We start from the raw sequence: 12,533 nt of genomic DNA, 5'->3' as shown, positions 1-12,533 counted from the left end.
AATTACACTGAGAAATCTTTCTACAACTGAATTCAGGACAGGAATCAAAGTAGGAGATAACAATTTTTAGAGCTTCTATTGATTAAATAGCTGTGTGGCCCCACAGGGAAAGATATGGTATAGTTAAAGTTAAGAACTTCATCATAAAGGGAACTAGGAAAGCGGCCTTTTCTTCCTATATGACAGTCATCAAATTTTTTATTTCCTCCATGGTTGGATATTTCTTACTAGAAATGTAGCATGCACTAAGGCTAAAAAAATGTAATATAACAACTATCCAAAGGACACATTTCCTTGACTACCTTGCATAAAGATTTAAAACTTCTTTTTAAGATGTTCAACAAATATACTGGAAAACAATTGCTTATACAATGCAAATATAATCCTTTTTTCAAGAAAAACACTTTAGCAAGGAATTAAATTTTCTCGTAATGAAATAAAGGGCCAATTTATTTCTTATTTTGAGCCGTGACCGTTCTGACTACAGATACAAGTGAACAGAAGAAGCACGGTTCTGAAACTGCTGCCTAATGTGGAGGGGTGAATCATTGGCTCTGAGTTCTTTCCTTCCCCCTCATCCTTGTCAACCAACTCCACAGCGTACTTCTCCATCCCACTGATGGTAGGCCCAGACATGTGACTTGTTTTGGCCGATGGAATGTCCACAAAACAACAGTGTGCCATTTCAGAGCAGAGGCCTTTAACGACTTCCTGTAAGCTTGCTTCCTGTCTTGTACTTCTGCTGTCTTCCATGAGGAAAGCATATGCCTTACAGCTGCTCTGGGATCTCAGAAACAACTAACAGACTTGAACCCAACTCTGAGCCTAAAGTAGAACTGTTCCAACTAACCTCCAGATCTGTGGGTGAAGAAATTAATGTTTGTTGTTGTACACCATTGAGATTCTGGAGTCATTTTTATGCCATATTATCACATCAGTGGTTGACTAATACAGCCATTACTGACCTTTTTATTACTTAATCAGAAACTGTTTTCACAATGACATATGAAAAATTGTAATTTGTAAATAAATAGTCATCAGTTCAGTAACAATGTTTCAACTCACTCAAGAAGCTGAGCCATCAAGTGTGACTAAAGCTAAGAATTTCATGTAAGTCATTTTCAAAAACCTCTGAACTTTTCCAACTTTTAAATAGTGCAACAGGATAGTATTATGAAGTATTCACAAATGTGTCCTCAAGTATTCCCTGTGTTTCACTGAATTATTACCCATAGGACCTTTTCTTAGCCCACAGGCTAGGAAAGAGACACATATTAACTTAGGAAAGAAAGTCTCAACAATGGATCGCAAGCTATTAATGGTTCACAAAATCAATTAAGTAGGTCTGGTTTCCTGGTGGCTCAGAGGGTAAAGCATCTGCCTGCAATGCAGAAGACCTGGGTTCAATCCCTGGGTTGGGAAGATCCCCTGGAGAAGGAAATGGCAACCCACTCCAGTACTCTTGCCTGGAAAATCCCAAGGACAGAGAAGCCTGGTAGGCTACAGTCCATGGGGTCGCAAAGAGTCGGACACGACTGTGTGACTTCACTTTCAACCAATATATTTTAAATGAAAATAGAATAGAAAACACCAGACTCATACATTAAAAAGGTAAACATACATAAAATACATAACATACTTAAAATATAAACATTGCTTTCCAAATATATATGGAAAAAACTGAGGCTGAAATGTGACAGGTCAAAATGATTAAAAACTTTTAAGAGACACTACCTTCAGTTCAGTTCAGTTCAGTCACTCAGTCGTGTCCGACTCTTTGCGACCCCATGAACCGCAGCACACCAGGCCTCCCTGTCCATCACCAACTCCCGGAGTTTACTCAAATTCATGTCCATCGAGTCGGTGATGCCATCCAGCCATCTCATCTTCTGTCATACCCTTCTCCTCCTGCCACCAATCCCTCCCAGCATCAGGGTCTTTTCAAATGAGTCAACTCTTCACATCAGGTGGCCTAAGTATTGGAGTTTCAGCTTCAGCATCAGTCTTTCCAATGAACACCCAGGACTGATCTCCTTTAGGATGGGCTGGGTGGATCTCCTTGCAGTCCAAGGGACTCTCAAGAGTCTTCTCCAACACCATAGTTCAAAAGCATCAATTTTTCGGTGCTCAGTTTTCTTCACAGTCCAACTCTCACATCCATACATGACCACTGGAAAAACCATCGCCTTGACTAGATGGACCTTTGTTGGCAAAGTAATGTCTCTGCTTTTTACTGTGCTATCTAGGTTGGTCATAACTTTCCTTCCAAGGAGTAAGCATCTTTTAATTTCACGGCTGCAATCACCATCTGCAGTGATTTTGGAGCCCCCAAAAATAAAGTCTGACACTGCTTCCACTGTTTCCCTTAAAGGAAGTCTATTTTAATGGAAATAGCTGTGCTTAGTAGTGCAGTCTTGTCCATCTCTTGCGACCCCATAGACTGTAGCCTCCCAGGCTCCTCTGTCCATGGGATTCTTCACGCAAGAATAATGGAGTGGGTTGCCATTTCCTTCTCAATGGAAACAGAAGACTCAAATATTTGGCTCTAGTACAATACTGGACTCTTCCACCAATTGTAATTAGCACTTTACTTTCTACATCATTCTGAGGCCATAACTACATACAATATAAAATGGAAAAGACCACAGCAAATTATACACTAAACAGTGAATTACTAAAGTCATTCCCATTAAAATCAGGACCAAGATAGGAATGTACATTATTACCACTACTTCTCAATAATGTTTAGAAACATTTAGCTAATGCCCAAAAGCAAAATAAACAAAACATGAAAAAGAAGATAAATATCTTTCTTCCTTTTAGATGACATTATTGAATAAAACACAGAATTAATTTAATAAAGGAGCTAATTACAAAATAAATGTTATAAATAAACATCTTTTATGCAGATTAACAATAACCAATTAGAAATATAAGTGAAAAAATTCTACATTGTGATTGAAATTGTATATAGGAACAAGTATGTTTTTTAATGGTATAGTACATAAGCGAAAAGGCAAGCCACAGAGTAGGAAAATATATTTGCAAAACATATATCCAACAAAAAAGTAATATTCAGAATATAACAAAAAGTTCTTTCAAATCAATGAGAAAAAGACAGACAGTCCAAGTTTTTAAAGGCAAAAGCTTAAAATCAGACACTCATGAAAGAGTCTACCCAAATGATCAATAAACATATGAAAAATACTAGGCATCATTAGTCCCAATGAGATACACCACGTACTCATCAGAATGGCTAACATCTTAACAACTGACAATGCTAAGTTGGCAAAAATGGAAACAAATGGAACTTTCACAGTGCTGGCTGTAGTGTCAGTTGGTACTGGTACTTTGGAAAAAGTCTGGGATTCTCTGTTAGGGTGAACAAGCAAATGTACAATCCTGTTCCTCGCATATACTCGATGAAAATGTGTACATAGGTGCACCAAGGTACTTGTATAAGCTTGCTTTTAGTATTATTCATAGCAGCCCAAACTAGAAACAACCCCCCCAAATGTCCATCAACAGTAGAATGGAGGGATAGAAATGTAAAATGATGCAGCCACTATGGAAAATGATATGGTAATTCCTCAAAAAATTAAACATAGAATTATTTCAATTCCACTTGTGGATACTCAAAATAATAGAAAGCAGAGATCTGAGTGGATATTGGTATACCCATGTTCATATGAACAATATTCACAACAGTCAAAAATGGTAGCAAGCCAAGTGTCCATTAATAGATGAATGGATATCTATAAATTAGTTTTATTCCACCTTAAAAGGAAGGTAAGTCTGATATATACCCCAACATATATGAACCTTGAAAACATGTTAATTGAAATAAGCCAGACACAAAAGGACAAATATTTTATGATTCCACTTATCTGAGGTCCCTATAGTAGTCAAACTCACAGAGGCAAAAAGTAGAATGGTAGTTGGCAGGCACTGGGAGAAGGGGGAACAGGAAATTATTGTTTAATGGGTATGGAGTTTCAATTTGGATGATGAAAATTTCTGGAAATAGATGGTGGTGAATGGTTGTGCAACAGTTTAAACATACTTAATGCCACTGGAACTAAACATTTCAAGATGGTTAAAATGGTAAATTTTATGTTATATATACTTTACCGTAATAAAAATTTCAAGAGTAAAATGGATGAATTATGATATATTTTATATAATGTAATAATGTTTAACAATGAAAATGAAGAAACTACTGCTACATAATAACATAGATTTAAAATTTTGTTATCCAATAGCTTAAAAATGTACATGTGCATGTTTGAATATGTATATAAAGTAAGCAATGACAAAAATAAATGCAAAGGAACAATTTTACATCCTTAGGACTTTAGAAAATACATTTCTAGCAGTTTTAGAATTACATTGCATTTCAGGTTTAACTACAAAGCTTTCTGAAAGCTGAGGCCAAGAAAATTTCAAATGATCAAAGTAAATATTTACATAACTTTTCTTTTCATATTTTTCTAAAATTTAATAAAAAAGAAGCAAAAATATCAGACTATTTTTTTCATACTGGGCCGTGGCCTCCCTTCCCTAAACTGACTTGTCAGTTGCCTCCCGCACCATTCTGAGGCTGCAATATGTAGAAGACTATTTGACTAGGAGATGAAATAGACAAGGCAGAAAATGGTCACTTTTAAGGTGTGAGATATGGAAGAGACAGGTGGGGAGTCAGGAAAGGCCATCGGAAAAGCGTCCTGCAGAAACAGCAAATTTTTCTTTACTGTTTCTGATGCAGAAAGAATGATGGGTTGTTTCAAGAAGAACCATATTTGCAGCCAGTTATTCAACAGTTATAGGAAGAGAAGATGCCTGTACAGTTAGCCAAGTGCAATGCATAAGCACTCAGCCTCATCCCCTAAGATCTGAAAGGAGGATGCTGGCAGTGTTCTGGTGGGCGATGAAGAGAACCAAAGCCAACTCCTGCCACTAGCCAGGGGAGCCAAGCCCGACCAGCCCTTCACTGCTTCAATGGCAAAGAAACAGAAAAAAGCAACATGGAGCCTAGGAAGCAATGCAGCATGACTAGAGAAAAAGGAAATGGTACACTCAGGTTGCAGAGGAAGAGCATAATTTTTATAAGAGCAAAAATCATTTAGTTTTTTAAAAAGAATGAGAAACACTCAAATTAAGTGAAAGTTATTCCCAAACTCATAGCCTTATACTACTCTGCTATTTTTTATTAATAATTTTTATTGGAGTATAGTTGCTTTACAATGTTGCTTAGTTTCCACCATACAGCAAAGTGAAATCAACTCCACATGTACATATATCCCTTCTTTTGGGGGGATTTCCTTCCCACTTAGGTCACCACAGAGCACAGAGTTCCTTGAGCTATACAGTAGGTTTTCATTAATTATACATAGTATCCGTAGTGTATACACATCAATCCCAATCTCCCAATTCAATCCACCCTCCATTCCTTGCTTTTGTTTTTTGTTTTTAAATGTATCTCCTTAAAAAATTATATACCTAAGTATTGGGTTCCCCCAAAACTCACATCCACCCAGAACCTCAGAACTGGTCACTTTAGAAATAGAACCTTGGCAGATGTAATTAGATATAATTAGTTATACTAAGATGAAGTCTTAGAGTATTAGGGTGGCCTTACAGGAAGGCCTTACAGGGTGGTGCACTTAAAGGAAGAAAAGATACATGGAAACCCACCCAGGGGAGAAGGCCATATAAACATGGAAGCAGAAATAGGAGGTATGCACATACAAACCAGAGATTGCTGGGACCCTCTAGAAGCTAAGAAGCAAGGAAGACTTCCCCACTAGAGCCTTCAGAAGAAGTCCAGCCTTTCTGACACTTTGACTTAGTTGCTAGAAAGATGCCTACTTTGTAACAATTGGTAACAGTAGCCTCAGGAAACTAATACAGTGAGATATACAAAAGAGTATACACAAGTAAATTGACAGTTCAGAATCAGTAACAATAGCTTAAACATCCATTTATCCATAGTTTGACCTAAGAAAGAAAGTTGCAGCTAATTTTGAACCCCCTAGAGCGCTCTTCCTCAAGAATATCCATGACCCTTATCTTTACTATCTGGATTTTGTATTAAGCATTTTTTTACCCTTTCTTTGTAATTTCTTCACACAGACATATGAATAAATACCCAAACAGTATGCTATTTAGTATTGCTTGTTTTGAGCTTTTATGTAAATTGAGTCATATCTTATATATTCTTCCTTATGTGTTTTTTACACAGTATTTTGTTTTTGAAAGTAATTCATGATGATGTATAATATTGCATATACAATATATTTTTCATTTTACAACTGATTGCAATTAAATTGTTCCCAATATTTTTCCATTATAAACAATATTACTATAAATATTCTTCATATGTCTTCTAATACACATATGCATTATTACGGGACTATAACAATCTGAATTGGAATAGACTAGGTTTAAAACAGTTTCTATCTAATAGTAGAACTGACGAATTATAGGATATGCTTATGCTCAACTTTATGAAAATTAAAAATAATAATAGAATCAAAAGGAAATTTTTAGATATCAAATTCGATAAAATGAGGCAGAAAAGATGAAAAAAAAGACAGTTAATCCAAAATCTGACAAAGAAGGAAAACACAGACAAATCTCACTTGGGAATATAGATGTGAAAAATATAAATAATTCAAACCTTAAAGTCCATAGTAATAATATACCGTTGCCAAGTTGACTTTATGAATGTAAGCATGATGAAATATCAAAGAAAAAAAACATATAATTTATAAAATTAGTCAAAGCATAGAAGTATAAGATCACCTCAATCAGTACTGAAAAGATACTTGATAACATTTAGAAGGGCTCCCCTGATAGCTCAGTTGGTGAAGAATCTGCCTGCAATGCAGGAGAGCCCAGTTTGATTCCTGAGTTGGGAAGATCCCCTGGAGAAGAGAGAAGCTACCTGCTCCAGTACTTTTGGGCTTCCCTTGTGGCTCAGCTGGTAAAGAATCTGCTTGTTTTGTGGGAGACCTGGGTTTGATCCCCGAGTTGGAAAGATCCCCTCTTGAAGGGAAAGGCTACCCTCTCTAGGATTCTGGCCTAGAGAATCTATTTTTGTTAAAAAAAGAAAAAAAACTTTGTGAATCAACACTAGAAAAAACGATTCTTAACATGATGAAAAATATCTATAGTAACTAAGTTAGGAACAAGAATAGAATACTTGCTTTCACATCCATTATTCAAACTAGAATTTCCAATCTATATGTTAAGAAAGAGAAAGTGAGGTACAAATATTCTAAAAGAGACATAAATTAGAAAGAAGAAGACTTCCTATTTGGAGATGATATGATTTGCAAATAATTTTTCACCTAGATAATGAAAGACTAATCTAGTATTGTAAAATTACCATTGAAAATTTTCAACAGAAAGGAGACATATACATATCACTTGTTAGTGTGTCCAGCAAAGACATTTTATCCAGTATCCCCCTTGTCATGCTCACTCTCAGATATAAATTTATTATTATTGAACAGGGGATGGAATTTTCTAACATTCACATCATTATCTCTTTGCTTTTCTCTCTTCCTCTTATTTTTTCCTGTCAGATCAGACATTTGAATTCATGTACATCAAATGCCTATTTAATCTAACACCATTATAAATAAAACCTTGATATCTAATTATACCCATATGTAGATTCTGCTTTTGTTTCATGCCAAGTTTGATACAAAATTCAAACCTGCTACAAATTCCCCTTCCCAATAAATAATCCTTTAGTACTAAGGATTTAGTATATTTAGTATTTAGTATATTTAGTATATTATATTTATATAATTTATATATAAATTTATATAATTTATATATATTTAGTATATTTAGTATATTATAATAATACTAAAGTATTATTAGGGAAAAAAAAAACTAGAATTTGCCAAGATGTTGAAAGTGGGAGTGGTCAAGGGATGGGGTATACGATAATGCTCTGTACTTTGCACTCAATTTTTCTGTGACCCCAAACGTTTCTAAAAATAAATTGTATTAACTAAGAAACTAAAATTTGCTAACCATGTAGCCAAATTGAAAAGCTAACAGCACATGCTGCTGCTGCTGCTAAGTCACATCAGTTGTGTCCGACTCCCTGCGACCCCACAGATGGCAGCCCACCAGGCTCCCCCGTCCCTGGGATTCTCCAGGCAAGATCGCTGGAGTGGGCTGCCATTTCCTTCTCCAGTGCATGAAAGTGAAAAGTGAAACTGAAGTCGCTCAGTTGGGTCCAACTCTTAGCAACCCCATGGACTGCAGCCCACCAGGCTCCTCTGTCCATGGGATTTTCCAGGCAAGAGTACTGGAGAGGGTTGCCATTTCCTACTCCCTAACAGTATTTAGGGAGCACACATTATTTCCATCAGGCAATTCTTTCTTAAATGGCTTTTGCCAACATACCCCTGTGGGCAGTCAGGACCCCAGCCCTTGGACACTGGATTAAGAGGCCCAATTCTGGCTTCTTCCACCTGAATCCAAGCCAATGATTGGGGGTCAATGGGATCAATTGGGTGCTCTCCAAAGTCCATATTTGAGAACTTTTCTTTTATTCCTCATCTACTCTTTTTCTTCTTTTAAAAGCTTATTTTCATTTTCATGAGACCTAAACGTCAGCCACGTGATAGCTTCTATCCTTCAGGATTATTCAGATTTTTGGAGTAAAACCAAGTCCTTCATACAAATAAAAGTTAACATCAACTGCTGAGATGCTAGAATACTCTTCACCTCATTTATAATTTTTCTAACACCATTATTTAATTAATATCAGCATTAATTCATTAGAAATATTAAGGAAAATGTTTCCTTTCACACAACAACCAGGACAAAATAACTATGTGTAAAGTCAAAATAAAATGTGCGGGATTTGTAAAAAGAATTACAAACCTTTATTGAGGTACCTAAAAGGTACAAAAAGTGGAGAAATACACTGTAGTCCAGATTAGATAGAAGCTTTATATTGTAAATATGGCAATTATCCCCAAATTAACACCTAATGGAATGAAAGTCTCATCAAATTCACAATTAGATTTTTAAATTTGAATTAATAAAAATAAATAGAATAATAAAGTACTTACATTATTGAGTAGAAAATAAGTCATCAGAAGAATAGGACAAAATACAAAAATTATGTAGGAGAATATTAATAGAATGAATTCATAAAAATTTAGAATTTCTGTATGGCAAAAAAAAAGGCTATGAAAAAATTTAAAAATTGAAAAGGTAACTGACATCCCAAAATAAATTTACAAGATACAAATCAGACAAAACATATATTGGAAGAAATGTTTGTAACCAACAAAATAAGATCAATAAAATATGAAGTATTATTCAAGAATGTATTTTTGAGGATGCAGGAATTATACATTCTCAGATACCATCATGGGTGTCAATCTGAATAACTTTTTTAATATACATAAAATCCATAAAATGAGCAAGGGCGTTTGGGTTTTTGGTCCTTCTTTTAGGACCAATGGTCTTTCAGGACCAATGTAGTCCAAAGAAATAGTTACACAAAAGTATAATTATCTGACCGGAAGAATTTTGCCTTGACTTTTATGAAAAATTAGAGAAGACTTGAATTTCCATCATTTTCAGGATTGGCAAATAAAGTATGGCATTCCTATGCAATGGACCGTTGTGCAACCATGAAAAACGATGATACAGCTTCCAGCAAACCAGCAACAGGACCAGCAGCAGCCCTCACATCACAGGCACCACCGAGGGGCCCAAGAGCAAGATTAATCCAGCCCAAGGGCCAGCAAAGAAAGCCAGAAAAGTAAGCAAAATGATCCACCAAACTGTAGCTGCAAATGTTGAAACTAAGCTACGACAAGACAACAGGAAAGAGCCAATCTTCAGAGTGAAAACCAAAATCAGTGAAAGAGGAGCAAAAGGAAGAGGCTGAAATGGGTCAGGAAGACATTAAAGAAGATATAACTACAGAAAACAAAAGAAAGTCCAGCCTCTGAAGAAACAGAAGCAAAAGAAGCCACATCTGATGTGATGAACATCCTCTCCTGAATTTTTTCCATGGTCTCCATTCTCCTCTTACTATTCAACTGTCTTGTAAAGGCATGTTTTTAGATGATCTAAAAATAATTAAGGATGTTTTTATGAATTTAGATGAATGTAACTGTTTTTTTCTTTCTTTTTTAAATAGTTATTTATTTATTTGGCTCCACCAGGTCTTAGCTGCAGCACATGGGATCTTTAGTTGTGACATGTGTACTCTTAGTTACAGCACGTGGGATTTAGTTCCCTGACCAGAGATCGAACATGCCCTCTGCATTGTAAACGAGGAGTCTTAGCCACTGGACCACCAGGGAAGTCCCTAAATGCTTTCTCTTAAGAGGTAAAATCGGGCACAATTATTCTTTTCCTGCACAACCTGGAATTCAAAAAATATTGAATTAAGGAAGTCTTTGAATCTTGTGCTCCAACTTTCCATTCCATAGGCTGTAGATGAGGAGGGTTATATCTTTTAACATGAAGTGCAATTAAATGCAATTCACAATTATAATCATGCTCTTAGTACATCTCAAACATTTCATTGCTGATCTTCTATACCCATGCTGTTCTTTGGTAGAATAATTGTCTAAGGAAAATGCCCCTGATCTTGGCCCTCTTGGTCAGATATTTACATATGCTGAGTTTAATTATTATATTATAAAATGTCTTTCAAAAGATTTTACCATAACTCAGCATTGAATCAAAATTATTCAGTGTGTACAGAAAGATGTGGAAACATAAAAAGCAGAGCAGAAATGTAATATTACTAAAGCAAATAATCTCATTGGAAGAATGACCTCAGTTTCACATTTTCTGGGGAAGAAACAACCAATGCTTGAAGGAACCCAAGAGAGAAGACACCCAAAGTGACGAAAAACAGGAAAATGCAAAGAGATTACCTTCACACACAATACAATGCAGCTTAAAAGGTGGAGAAACAGGCAAACTTCAGCACAGATTTCAAAAGCATCAAGAAGCTGGTTATATCACACAGAGAAAGACAAATATTGCATTATCTCATTTATAGGGGAATCTAAAATAAACAAAATACAGACTCATGGATTCAGAGAACAAATTGATGGTTGCCAGAGGCAAAGGATGGGGCTGGGCAAAATAGGTGAAGTGGGTGAAGGAGTCCAAAGGTACAAGCTTCCAGTCATAAGATGCTGGGATGTAATGTACAGCATGGTGACTAGAGCTTATAATACTGTATTGTACACTTGCAAGTTGCTGAGAGGGTAGATTTTAAAAGTTCTCATCACAAGGAAAAAAAAAAAAAAATGTGTTATGTCTGGTGATGGAGGTTAGCTAGACTTATTATGATGAACATTTTGCAATTTATAAATACTGAATCATCATGTTGTACACCCAAAACTAATATAGTGTTAAATGTCAATTTTATGTCAACTTTTTAAAAAAGAAACTGCTTATGACACAGGACTGTTCCATCAACAAATTGTTGTGCTATGGTTTAGTTGGCAGCTATTGCTTGCTTGCTTGCTTTTTCTGTCTCCCTCTTTTTCCTTCTTTCTTCCTTTCCTTCCTCCCTCTTCCTCTCTCTCCCTCTGTTTTTCTCTCTTTCTTTCTTTCTCTTCAGTACCTAAAACAAAAGGATGCTAACAATCAATGATGTCTTGCAGTCAATGAAATACATTGAATTGCTTCTTTGTTAACATGAAAATGTATTCCTGACCCATTTTAAATGTTCCTTTCAGGAGAACATAAAGTAAAATTAGAATGATGCAGAGTTAGCATGGCACCTGGCTAAGGATAACACACAACCTGGTGAACTATTTTACATTTTTTCTGTTTCTTAATCTGAGTGTTTATTTGTGAATACTTATCCAGTTATAAACTTCATGTTTTGTGCATATTTTTCTGAATGTGCCATGCTTTAATGTAAGTTTTCTTAAAATATCAGTATATAACAGAGTTTGCATAGTATGGATCCCATTTTTGAAATGACGGAGGTCTACATTGACTTCTCACATTGATGCACATATTTCTGTATGTCAGCCCAGAATCCATATGTCAACAAGAATTATGGAAAGACAGGTAACTTCTGCTTTCTTCCTCATGATTTTTTGTGTCTGAATATTTTTTACGGTGAGCATGTATTTCTTTCACAGTGAGAAGAAAAAGACAGAAAGACCTAGTCCCATTTTAAAAATACACATAGTTAAACAAAACCTGCATATTCTTTGAACAGCAAATCCACTTCACAGAATTTGTGTACAGAAATAACTAAGGATATGCACAAGTTGAGAACACTCATCATATTTCATGTCTTCTATTCAGTATTTTCACTTGAGTATTTAGTCTAAAAACTGATTTGAGATGTAGACAGATACTTATTTACAAGGTTTTTCATCATAGTGGTTGCGAAATATCAAATACTTCCAATAACGTGGGGATAGTTAGATAAACTACTGTACATTCATGTGAGGAGCTTAGTCACAAACATGGATAAGGATTTTGAAAAAAAAAAAAAAACTGTG

At 35.6% G+C, this 12,533-nt stretch overlaps 1 pseudogene; it reads left to right on the top strand.

Annotated features, from left to right (window-relative positions):
* The first annotated feature begins 11,739 nt into the window (after positions 1-11,739).
* On the top strand, positions 11,740-11,840 carry LOC133071527 (U6 spliceosomal RNA; annotated as a pseudogene).
* The last annotated feature ends 693 nt before the right edge of the window (positions 11,841-12,533 follow it).

Source organism: Dama dama, chromosome 16 (assembly GCF_033118175.1).
Source record: "Dama dama isolate Ldn47 chromosome 16, ASM3311817v1, whole genome shotgun sequence".
Classification (NCBI taxonomy): domain Eukaryota; kingdom Metazoa; phylum Chordata; class Mammalia; order Artiodactyla; family Cervidae; genus Dama; species Dama dama.
The sequence above is the reverse complement of the archived record's forward strand: the minus strand, read 5'-3'. Positions and strand labels throughout refer to the sequence as shown.